Raw genomic sequence first — 12187 nt, 5'->3', positions numbered from 1 at the left:
GGAGCCCCTGGGGGAGACCAAGGGGGAACTAGTACGCAAACACAGAAGGGAGCTGGGGGCTGAAAAGCAGGGAGGCCCGGGTGGTTCCGGTGGCCTGAAAGGCCTCAGGGAGAACCCAGCACCAAGAGGAGATGGCCAGGCTGCAGGGGGCCCTGCGCTCCAGACAGTGGGAGCAGCCGGCCAGTGGGGGCCTGCCAGGAACGCAGCCGGGGTTCAAGATCAGCTACAAGGATGTCCAAACCCGTCAACCCGCATGGCCCTCGGAGGCCCTTGAAGACAACCCCTGGTAAGGTCATGTCAGGAGACCAAGGGTCAGGCCCAGGCTGTCCCAGGGAGTCCGGCAACAAGGTGCCCCCCACCACAGGCCCAGCACCCCAGCACACCTTCAGCCCAGCCAGAGTCCAACACCTGCTCGACACTGTGAGGCATAGCTGACGCCCAGCTCGTCACACTGGCCTACCCGAGTTGGAGTCTGGTCCCACATGTATATGTGTGACTGGCATGCAGGTGACACAAGCAAGGTTTCAGGTTAAAGCAGTCTTCAGCTCGGATGAGGGGCCTCCTGACTCAGCCCCTGCTCTTGCCCCCTCTGGCCTCTGAATCACGAGGCTGCAGGACACTGTGGGGAAGTCTGGGGACAGGTGCCCGCCTGGCCCAAGAGGCAAAGGAACTCTACCGAGGTCACCCAGCGGCCCCAGGTGGGACCTGAACTGAGCCCAGGACTCCCAAATCTGGACAGGGTCAGGGTTGTGGGGAGCTCCCAGGGACAACAGGACCCAAAGGGCCCTCACGCTCACAAGTACACACACACTGGTGTGCACCCCGCCCCGCAGAACGGCACACCTGATCTCTCCCTCAAAGCAGGACAGCCAGCTCTCTAGAAACTTCTGCTGGCCGGGCCTTTTCACTCCACAGGGAGCATCTCTCCCATGTGGCAGGAGCTGTCCAGCCCTAGGTGGGAAACCCCAGGCCCCCAGAGGCATCCTCACCAAAACCCTGGGGCAGCCAGAGTGGCAGGGGTTGCTGTCCCTTCTGGAAGAGGCCTTAGCTGCCCCTGAAGGCCTAGTTGTGCCCCTGGCAAGCCCCAGGTACAAGGGGGCCAGAGCTGGGAACAGGGAGAGCCACACACCCAGGCATGTCTTCCTTCACCGCGAGGAGGCCCGCTCAGGGATGGGGGCTCACTCAGGACGTGGGAGGAGACGTAGCCTTAATGTGACCACCGCCATGCTGTTTGTCTTCTGCAGGCTGCCAGTCTCTCTCAAGCCCTGGGCTCAGGCTGGGGAAGCCCCTAGCTTCAGTGGGAGGAACCCCCAGGGCCCGGGGAGGCCCCAATCCACACCCGCTGCACCAGGCTGCCGGGGATCACAGAAGCCAGGTGCTGGGCAGCCCGGGGCCTGGAGTACCAGCACGCCAGTGGCACCTCCGGGAGGGCAGTGACGGCTTTGTAATGAACCGAGCTGTGTTTGTTTAATAACAAATTACACCAAGCAGGCGGGGAGCGTCTTATCACAGAGTCTCTCCAGCAAGGCCGATCCCATCAACTGATGTCAGGGAGCTCTGGGAACTATTAGCTTAATTAGCAGTTCCTGCAGGGTCAGCAAAAACTGCGGGCTGAGCCAGGGCCCGGGAACCAGTGTGGCTGCCAGGGACAGGCTAGGCGGGTCCTGGGGGGTGGGGGGGCCCTGACGAGGGAAAGGACAGCCACAGCTCGCCCCTCGGCTCTCCACCTGCGGGTGCTAAGGGCGGTGCATGGGCTCCAAGTGCTTCTGCGCTCAGGCCCATAACACCCTCCAAGGCGCCAGGTGACAGAAGCCCACCAACCTTCCCCATGTGGCTGGCCTCCCCCCAGGTGGCTGGTTCATGGACTGCTCTGGCCACCTGCCCTGGATCCCCCTCCAAGGGACACAGCCTGCACAGTCGTGCAGGAGCTGGCACCCAGGAGGCAGGGGTCAGTCCTGGGTCCCAGGGCACAGTGCCACCTCAGGCAAGGGACCCACCCCTTGTTCCCCACACACCAGGAAAAGTCCCTCCAGGCCCTTCAGACCCTGACCTGAATTTACCAGGCTGGCCACAGACATCCTCCAGCCCCGCCCAACTCCTCACTGGGGAGGGACACTTCCCCCCGCCCTCCCACGGCCACGCTGGCCCCCGGCCGGCCTCTCCCAGCCTCCCCAGGCCTCAGGGGCCCAGGCAGGGGCGCAGCTGTGGCTGGTGCCGGGGAGGGTGCCACTTCCACAGCCCCCGGGAGCCCGCCGCAGCCGATCACTCCACCGCCGACACCCCGAGGTAATCGGTTGCAGATGTGGCCAGTGCCGGAGGGGAGCAGCCCTGCGCCCTACTGAGGAAGCTGGAAGCGGCCTGAGATAATGTGGGATTCCTGAGTCCGAGCCAAGGCCTGCGGCCCCGGGAGGGGCAGCCAGCAGTGCAGGGGGAGAGGAGAAGCTGCTCCCCCTCTCCACACGTCGGAGACCACCCAGGCAGCACCGATGCTGGAGACACTCGCCCTCCACCCCAAGACCACAGCCCCTCCATGGAAGCCCTGGCATCCCGGGGCCTCGATCCCACTCTGGGACTGGCAAAGCACCTCTCCCAAGGCTGCTGCTGAAGCTCTCATAGGCCAGCCTGAGATGCTGGGGTGCAACCCTGACCCTTCCAGGAAGGAAGGGGTGCAGGAGGCTCCAGACAAAACTCCCACAGTCTTAAGGCTCCAGCCAAGACAGAACAATGCCCCTAGAGATCATTCACCTGACCCCTGACCTCCCAACACACGGAGGGCCCAGCTTCATTGCTGCACATTTGTATGCACTTCACGTGGGCCAAGCCCCCCACCCCATATGGGACCCTTCCCCCAAATCGGGCCTGTGCTGACAGGAGGATAGGGTGGGAGGGGAACGCTTTCTGCCGACACACCTTCCCCCCATGGAGCAAGTCAAGTACCCCTCCATGAGTCCGCCTAGCCCCTCGGAGCTACCCCTGGCCAGGGTTTGCAGCCGAGGACAGACATAAAACTGATCCAACTGTCCCTTCCCAGGCCACTGAGGGACATCAAGGACCCAGTACACACACAGCCCAAGCCACTGGGCCTGGCACCCCGCCTCATCCGGCTAGCCATGGCTAAGGCTGGCGGAGCAGGGGGCCTGGCCGTACACCGCACCAGAGCCCAGTGTCTAACATTGAGGCTGGTGCACGCAAACACACGAATAAGCCAGGAACACTTAGGTCTCACACGGGAACACACAGTGCAGCTGCTTTCCTTAGGAGCAAGCATACCCACCAAATTCTGTCCCCACAGGCTGGGTCGGCCCACACTCTGGGGGCACACAGGGCCCGGGACCCAAACACCTCCTTGGCTCCCCCACCTGGGGACCTCTGCCCCCAAGAGGAAACAGCAGACGAGCAGAGGGGCTTCAGCCAGGTGCTGGCAGGCCACTGGGATGCGGACCCAAGTCTCCATCTCTTCATCTTTAAAGGGGGTTCTCAAGAGGACCCCGCGAGATGGCACATGAGGATGCTTTCCCAAGGCCTGGTGCGAAACCAGCACCCTGAGTCTGGCTACGTTCCCCACCCAAACCTGCCCAGCCCTCACTGCAGGAAACACCCCAGATGCTGTAGGACAGGCCCCCTCACACACAGGGTGACAAGGACCAGGCACAGCCCTCTCCAGCCTGTCTCCTCCTCCATAAGAGGCAGGTATACAAAGGGGAGGGGATGGATATCCTCGTCTGTGATGTTCAAAAGGCCGGGGCCAAAAAAAAAAAAAAAAAAAAGGCCGGGGCCACCATCCAGGGCCAAGAGGCCAGCCCTGCCTTGGGCATTCAAAGCCCACACGCCCAGCATCTCTTCCCTGACCCGCCAACCTTGGCTGGGTCCCAGCAGATCAGCTGGCGAGTCTCCACCCAGGCTCTTGGTGCCCACACGGCGGACCATCGCACGACTTTCTGCCCTGCCCACCCCGGGACTTCTGCACCCTGCCTGTGAACACCTGGACTTCACAAATGAGACTCCATGGACCTCAGAAACTCAGCCCAACGAGATGTCCTAATTTAGCTTGAGATTTAGAAAGAGAACAAGATTGGTCATGTTACCCCCATGGAAGAGTCTAGAACAGCAGGCAGGAGGAGGGCATGGGAGGAAGAGCAATCCACCGTCTCTTGGGATCAGCTGGGGTGTCTAGCTGTAGAGTCCTTAAGGAAGGCTTTTCCCCATACTGCTTAAGCAAAGTGAAGACAACGGCAGGTCGGGGCCCAAGTGACACAGCCTGCACCTGCCTGGAAGCCCACCCTCACCCCCCCATCAGCCCTGGACAGTGCACGCTGCCCTGGACGGGAGGACCCCAGCACTCTCAGGGTTGGAAAGGGGCATTGCCGGCCATGCACAGGTGGACGGGAGGCTGTGCCACCGTATTTGCCAAGCGCACACCTGCACTTAGTCCCGGCCTAGCTCAGGACGCAGGGCTCCGGGTGCTGTCCTCACCACCTCGTCACATGGCCCTCCAGCCAGGCATACCGCCTGGGGCCTTCCTGGACATGTTGCCAGCGAGTCACAGTAACCAGACACAGGAGCCCCTGCAGGGGTGAGGGGCACTCCAGCGAGAGCCTGTATGCAGGGTCCACCCCGGGCCCACAGGGATGGGCGCTCAGATGGGAAGCCAGTGAGGTGTGAAATTAGTTGATCCTCTCTAAATGGATGCCTTCCTCCCTTCCCTCCTGGCAGGGAAGGGCCCTGCCACAGCTGGACGCGTGGGGCAGAGAGCAATGAGGTCCCGCTGCCCACTGGCTTGCAGCCATCGCTTGGGTTACATCCATCACTGGACATGGTGACCACCCCCCCCCCCCAGGAGGGTCTGTGTCCCCAAGCAGAGCACTGCAGAAGTAAGCACCCAGCACCTCTGGGAGGGGAAGGGAGTGGGAGGGAGGAGCACCAGCCCCACCAGCGGAGCTTCAGCAGGAAGAACATGGTTCAGAGGGAGGCAGGGCACAGGCTCAGGCCTGCAGCGAAGTGAGGGGAAGGGAGAAGTGCTGGGGGCTGCATGAGTGTGCAATGGGGACCCCAACTCAGCAAGGGGCCCAGGGGATGGTCCATCCCAGGCAGAGACCTCTGCCCGAGACACACGAGGGGAACAAGAGCTGAGGCTCCTGGCAGGGCAGGGGCTGAGGGATGCAGGGTTAGCCCAGGGGCGATGGGCACCCACTGAAGGCATGGGTGGGCAGTGCCACCACAGCGTGGATCAGCACAGCTGACCCTCTGGAGCCATGTCCCCTCCCAACCCCACCTACAGGGGAAGTGGGACAAAGGCTGAGGGGGGTCCATGCTCAGGGCTGGGGGAGGCCAGAGCTGGAGGTCCTCCCACCAGCTAGGTGGGCCAAGTCCCACAGCTGTCCCCACAGGAGCTGAGGCACCAGCCCAGCAGTTCCCCAGGGCTCTCGCTGCAGGGGACACTGTGGTCCCCAGTCTGCACAGTGGCAGGGGAATCTCTGACGCAGGTCAGACCAGGAGGACACCCAAGGCACTGAGGCTCTGAGCTCTTGTTCTGGAACCTTCCACCACCACCTGGTCACTTAGGCAGACTGAGGGCAGTCCTGAGAGCCACAGGCTGGTTCCCAACAAGGAATCTCCAGAGTCCCTCTGATTTTAATCAGAGTCATTAGATGCTTCCTGGCAGTTAGGAGACACACGTCACAACAAGAAGAAAAAGCTTGTTACCACAACAGACGGCACCACTGACAACAGCACAGGGTCCCTGATGGACTGTGCCAGAGCCCCAACACCTCCGTGCCCTCAGCCCTAGGTGTCATCTGTCCCCGCCCCCACTGGATGGACGGGAGTTGGACAGGGCAGGAGAGAGGGATGGGGTGGGACACACAGCACAGGGCCAGGTCCTCCAATGGGCCTCTGCACGCAGGAGGCCCTCAGCTCCAGCAGGTCATCAGACCCAGAGCGTAGGGACAGCCACCCGCCTAAGGGAGGCCTCAGTTTCTCCATCTGTGAAATGGGAACATTCAACAGGATCTCCAAGTTCCTCTCTGGGGCTGAGACCAGGTGCCTGACCCAAAGAAAGTTCCAGAACCATTAGTTGATAAATCAGCAAAATGATTACTACGTTAATTTGATGAGTCAGATGGCACGGCACGTGGGAGAGTCAAGTCTGAAGGCAAGAGGCCCACTCTCTCCCATCAGATAAGATCTGAGCGGAGCCGGGGAGAGGAGGTGCTTACCAAAGGGAGCTGTGGGCCCAAGCCAGGCACAGTGTGGGGGCTCCTCTGGCATGAGGCCCCCCAAAACCTTGCCAGGCTTCCTGGATTCCAAGGCCACCCAGACAGGGCTCCCAGACCCCAGACCAGGAAAACAGGGCTCGGCTGGGGCCCTGACAGCTGCTGGTGAAGGGGTCCCCTCCCCACCACCTTGCTTGCCACAGTCCTAGGGGGCCAGGTGCCCCTGAGGTGTGCCCTACCTCAGCTCCACGGCTACCCTCCAGCCCGGGGCCCCCAGCACCTGGATGGAGCCATCCCCTCCAGGAGATCCAGCCAGCACCCCTCTCTCAGCAGCCCACACAGGGCAGGCCCCAGCCCAGACCTGTTGCTAAAGAATCTTCCTCAGACCTGAGTGCTGCCACGAGCCACTGTGGCAGCAGCATCTAGAGGCATGCTGGGTACCCACTGCATCCACGCCAGTCCTTCGGGAAAGGACGCGGGCTCAGAGGGACCACCCTCGAACCCTGGGCTGGTGCAGGGCCACTGGGCATGATCCCGTGATCAGCAGGGGGGTGGGAGCGGGAAGGAACAGCTGCTTCCTGCCTGCTCTGCCCCCACCCCTGGCGACAAGCAAATGTGCAGCGTTCACAGCTCAGGCGGCAGCCAGGCGCCATCCCAGCCCCCACGGCCGGGTCGGGGTTCCCAGCCTGGCCCGGGGACCCAGGGCCGCCCCCAGGCAAGACACGGTGAAAACAGGGCCTTAGGGAAAGACTTCCTCCGAGGTGGCTGAGAGGAAACCAGCCCTGGGCATGACATCACTGTACCACTGCCCTGCCTGGCTCCCTGCCCACTCGCCAGCCCCAGGACCCCGGACGGCTCCAGAACCTTCCCCTGCCCTTCGGCGGGGTGATGAGGAGCCTCAGCTGCTGAGCCCCTTCCCTTCTGAGCTGTCCTGCCCATGAGGGAAACAGACGGGGGGGGGGGGGGGGGGGGCGCAGCCTGGGGCCTGGGCAGGGGCTGTCACGGGAGTGGGGGTACAGCCCACCACCTGCTTCCACCAGGGGTCAACCCTCACTTGTTCTGGACCCTGGGCCTCTCTCCTGGGATTCGGGACACAAACAACTACTAGGTTTTCGATTGTGTTATTAGCAGAGTGAGTGAGGGATCTTTACCAAGCTTCAGGAAAAATCAATCCAGGCCCACTGATGGGGAGAGGGGCATTTAGCCTCAACCCCCCGGGGTCCCACCCTGTGCAGTCCCTCCCACAAAGCCACCTCGGTGTCCCCTGGGGGGAGAATGAGGGGCTGGGGGGCTGGGAGGAGCAATAGGCAGAGACAGGAGGAAGGGGATGTGAAGACAGGAGAGCAGAGTGCCCAGGGCAGGGGGAGTGGGGCAACCACAGTGACTAATTAGCTCATTACTGCCAGGTAATTATGTCAGGGCATGCTCCAAAACATAAGAGGCCCCCAGGCAGCGCCATCCAAGCCGCCAAGCCCCACACCTCTGCACACCCTTGGGTGCCGTCCATGGCTAGGCCGCAGTCTCCCCCAGCTGCTCTGAGATCAGAGGCTGTCAAATCCAACCTGGAGGCACCTTGGCGGCGCAGGCACCCCCAGAGCCCAACTCAAAAGGCACACTCACCCCCTCGCTCTCACCCCGACAACCAAGGACAGCTCTCCAGGGCCGCCTCTGCACCCCAGCCCTCATCCAGCCTCCACCCCGCCCCCCCATCTCGGGCTGCAGACCCTGTCTCCTCCAGGGCCTCACCCCAACTTCTGTACCCACTGAGCTCAGTGGAGGCTCCCTGAACTGAATGGGCCCCTCTGCTGTGCAGGGGCAAGGGGGAGGCTCGGCCCATGAGGGGGCACCTGTACCCCTTCCTTCCTTCCATCCTGGGCCCCCCAGCCCTCCCAGGGCTCACCACGGCCAATGGAAGGGCTCCTGGCCGTCCTCCCGCCTGCACAGCACGCCTTCACACACAGGCTGCACTCAGACCTGCCAACGCTGCCATCTCCTGGAGACCCCAGCCCGCCCCAGGAGGGCCCTGCCGGGTCCTGCTGACAACCCGGGGCCAGGAGGGGGGCGGGAGGAGGGAGCCTGAGGCTGCACCACTCTGCTGAACCACACCCACACAGAAACCTGGAAAGCCGGATTCCTGGATTCCTGCAGAAGTCTCTGGAACTGGACCTTTTGGTTCCCGCACACAGGGCTTCCATGATTCCCACAGCGTCAACTCCAGATCTCGTGCAGGGCCTCTAAGACCCGCCTGGCCCCAGCGCTTGACCTCCCCACACAAACCCAGACCTCCTCTTTCACCTTCGGGCCTTTGCATACGCTGTTCACTTGTCTGGACCTGCAGACTGTCACTTCCCGAAAGCTCCACCCCAGCCCAGGTAAACGGAGGCCTTTTCACCAGGATTGCAACGGCCCCTGTCCTGCCCCTCAGCCCAGCTAAACCCTGCACCCTCATCACCTACACCCTGCCCGAGTGTGGCTGCTGACAGTCCAACTGGCCTGGCCAGGCCAGGATCCTCCTGAGGCAAGGACCCTCAGTGCCTGCCGTTTCAGCTCTGGCCGGGGCAGGAGCTCACACCTGGGCAGGGCAGGGCACTGGGGCAGCCCTGGCGGCAGGGACTCAGGGTGACAACCACCAGGGGCTGCCCGCAAAAACACACGGGAACATCATGCCTCATGCCAACCATGCCCCAGAGTGTGAAAAAGATCCCGGGGCCACCCACAACCCGCTTCCCTGCCACATCCCAGGTCCCTGAGGCACCCCAGCCTTCCACAGGGTGGCCCAGGTCACAACAGGTACCTTCTCCCTCCTCCTTGGCTGTCCCTTCTCCCTGCTGAACTCGAGTTTGCTACAACCTGTCCCCAAGGCTTCGTCCTATGATAACACAGGTCAAAGGTCATCAGGGCAAAACTGATAAACTTATGAAGAAACCATGATTTATACACAAGTTCCTAAAAACAGAGGCTTTGAGCAGAGGGTAGCCCTTTCTGCCTCCTTCTGGCACGTGTCTGTGTTCCAGAAGATTCTGGCTCACAGAAATCTGACTGCTGGTTACATAGAGCACTTTCTACCGAAAATCTGCTCTTGATTATGTCCACCACAGCCTGTCCCCTGGCCACCAGCACCACGGCTTGGGGGGGGGGGGGGGGCGTCGGGTCACCGGGCCTCAGAAGCTGCCAGCCGTCTGTGCCAGCAGAGCTCTCTCCCTCCACCCCCCACCCCTCCCTTGGAGGCACCTGACACCTGACATCACAGCTACAGGTCAGGGGCCAAGGCGGGAACCTTTCCAAAGTCCCCTTTACCCAGACGGACGCACGAGGAGCCCGGCCGAGCAGGCAGGAGGCAGTGACCTCCGGCCAGGTTCTCCCTTCCACCCGGGGCAGGAACCAAACCCGTCCGACTGGCCCGGACGCTCCGCGCCTGGTGACTATCTGTTCCATCGCATTTCTCCACGGCACCAAGCAAGCGATTGCAACAGGCTGTGGGACAGATAAGGAGACCCAGGGTGTGGGCTGGGGGCGGATTCTTGTTTTGTTTTGTTTTTTTCTGCCCTCGCTGTGCCTCCACCACCCTCCAGCCTGGTGCAGGACCCGCGGCTTCCCGGGGGTGCCCTGCAGGGGCCTGGGTGCTGGGGCTCTGGGCCGCCTGCCGGTGCTGGGCGGGGAGGAGGCAGGCCAGCAGGGGGCCCCAGGGAGACGCCCTCTGTCATGGGGTGGGGGCTGAGCTGTCCCTGGGGCAGGGTGAGGCTGGGGCGGGGTGGCCAAACCCCGAGAAAGCCGCTCTTTCCCAACTGCAGGCCAAACCTGCTACCAGCCACGCTGTGACCTTCCCTTCCTTCCAGCAGAACCATGAGAAAATCCACCATCCCCAGTCTGCGGCTCAAAGGTGTCAGGTCCAAGAGCCACTAAACAGCCATGTGCCTGGCAACCAGGGCACTCAGGCCCTTCGCAGGGAAGAGGGAGACACCCCCCTGGGTGAGGCATCACTCGCCCCAGCCTTCTCGGGGTAGAGGGCCAGCCGGCCCAGGCACCCTCATGTGCAGGGCTCTGTGGCAGACACACAGTAGGAGCGCACAGTGGAAGTCCCTCGGCCCCCTCAGCCTGGCCATCCGTCAGGAATCTTTCTTGTGAGCCCGGCCCGAATGCCACATCCTGTGTGTGTGCATTCCAGGTATGAGCTGGACCATGCTTTAACACTTTACAAAGACCCAAGGTAGGACTTTTTCTCCCCACTTCACTACTGAGGAAGCCAGGCTCAGCGTGGCTAAGTAACTTGCCAGGGGTCCCCTGCTCCCACGGGGGGGGGGGGGGGGGTCACCCACAACAGCCAACACAGTCCTCAGGCCTAAGGGCTGGGAAGTTGGGTGGAGGTGTGGCAGCTTCCCAAAAGGCCCCTGCCTGCCCCAGCCCGCCATGGGGGCAGGGGAAGAAGCCAAGCCCAGCAAGGTTCAGGCTGTTCGAGCCACTGGGAGGAGGAGGCCCGGCCAGGGACAAGCCTGAGCCATGCACCCCGGGGGCGCCAGAGCCCTGCCACTCTGTGGGGGGACATCGAGGCCCAGCAGCCATCCCAAGCCCGGGGCAGGTGGCTGCCCCCAAGCCCAGCCACAGTCAAGCACCCCCACCCAGGGCTTGCCTGACACCTGAGAGCAGGCCAACCTCAAAACGTCCATGCCCCTGGGACCAGGGTGCCACAAAGCTTTCCAAACATGCAGACTCCAGGGCAGGGCAGAGCAGAGCCCTGGGAGAAACTCCCCAGGCCATAGGACCATCGGATCCCCACCTGCCACTGTGGCGTTGCCAGGACCCACCAGCCTTCCAGGGTACCTCCCCAGCCTCAGTGGCCCTCACTGGGCCCTGGCCACTGACAGGTGCTATCCCAGCTCTGCCTCTGGGCTACACCACCTCCCTCAACCTGGGCCTATGCCTCTCCTTCCCCAGCCCACCCGGGAGGTGAAACCTCAGTGACAAACTGACAAGCAGGGATCCCCCGCTCCCACCCCCAGGCCTGGCTGAGCCCTGAGCACCACTCAGCAGTCCAGCCCTCCTGAGGGCAAACCAGCAAGCTGAGGCCAGGAGAGGGTGGGGGCGGGCTGATTGGCTAAGAGTGCCAGCAGGCCAGGATCCTCCAAGGTGGACTAGCCCCCGGCCCTGTTGGGGAGCTCAAATGACCTGGCTCACCCAGCGCTGCTCACTCGGACCCAGGAAGACCACATCACAGATCCCAGGGCCTGGGCCGACTCTTCTTCCAGGAGAGGACAGACCCCGGGGGAAAAAAGAACCAGACACAAGCCGCGGAGACCTTCCCCCCACCCAGCAAGCCCCCCTGCCCCTCTTGCCCTGGGCTGGTGCCCAAGCAGTATGCAGGAGCAGAGCTGGGCACAGGGGAGGGCTCAAGGATGCCCAGCCACAGCCTCACCTAGACCCCCAGAGGCCAACATGGGCAGAGGAGAGAGGAATGCCCGTCCTTCTTGGAACTCTGTGTCCTGGGATCCCCTCCTCGTACAGCCTCCTGAGAGCAGGGAAGCCAGGCTCTGGGGTTCCCTCTGGTCCAAACACCCCAGAACTCTGACAGGCTCCCAAACTCCCAGCGAAACTTCCCGTGGCCCCTGAGGCTGTCCGAGGCCCAGGAGGCCCGTGGGAGCCAGCAGGGAAAGTCAGGTCTACAGCGGGAAGCCACAGATGGAGGACTCAGATAATCATCGCCGGAGGAATACAGCAGGGCCTGGGGCACGGGTGAGGTCTGACCCAGATCTGAGACGCAGCAACAACAGAGCTCCTGAAGACTGAGACCTCGCGCGACACTCAACACTCGCGGACGTGTGTGCTCACACGGAGCCGTGGGGAGGACACGGATGTGGCCCTGATGCGCTGAGCCAGTGGGTCTCCACCTGACCACGCGTGAGGATCGCCAGGGAGCCGCTAAAAAGCCCCGGGGCCCAGGCACCGCCCGCAGAGCTGCTGATCTAGCCGGGCTCGGGTGT

At 62.8% G+C, this 12187-nt stretch overlaps 1 protein-coding gene across 2 annotated transcripts in view; it reads right to left on the bottom strand.

The window, feature by feature from the left end:
* RXRA (retinoid X receptor alpha) overlaps nt 1-12187 on the bottom strand; it is a 93751-nt gene that overhangs the window by 53236 nt on the left and 28328 nt on the right. The gene's annotated exons all lie outside the window — the stretch shown is intronic.

Source organism: Canis lupus, chromosome 9, assembly GCF_003254725.2.
Source record: "Canis lupus dingo isolate Sandy chromosome 9, ASM325472v2, whole genome shotgun sequence".
Taxonomy (NCBI): domain Eukaryota; kingdom Metazoa; phylum Chordata; class Mammalia; order Carnivora; family Canidae; genus Canis; species Canis lupus.
The sequence above is the reverse complement of the archived record's forward strand: the minus strand, read 5'-3'. Positions and strand labels throughout refer to the sequence as shown.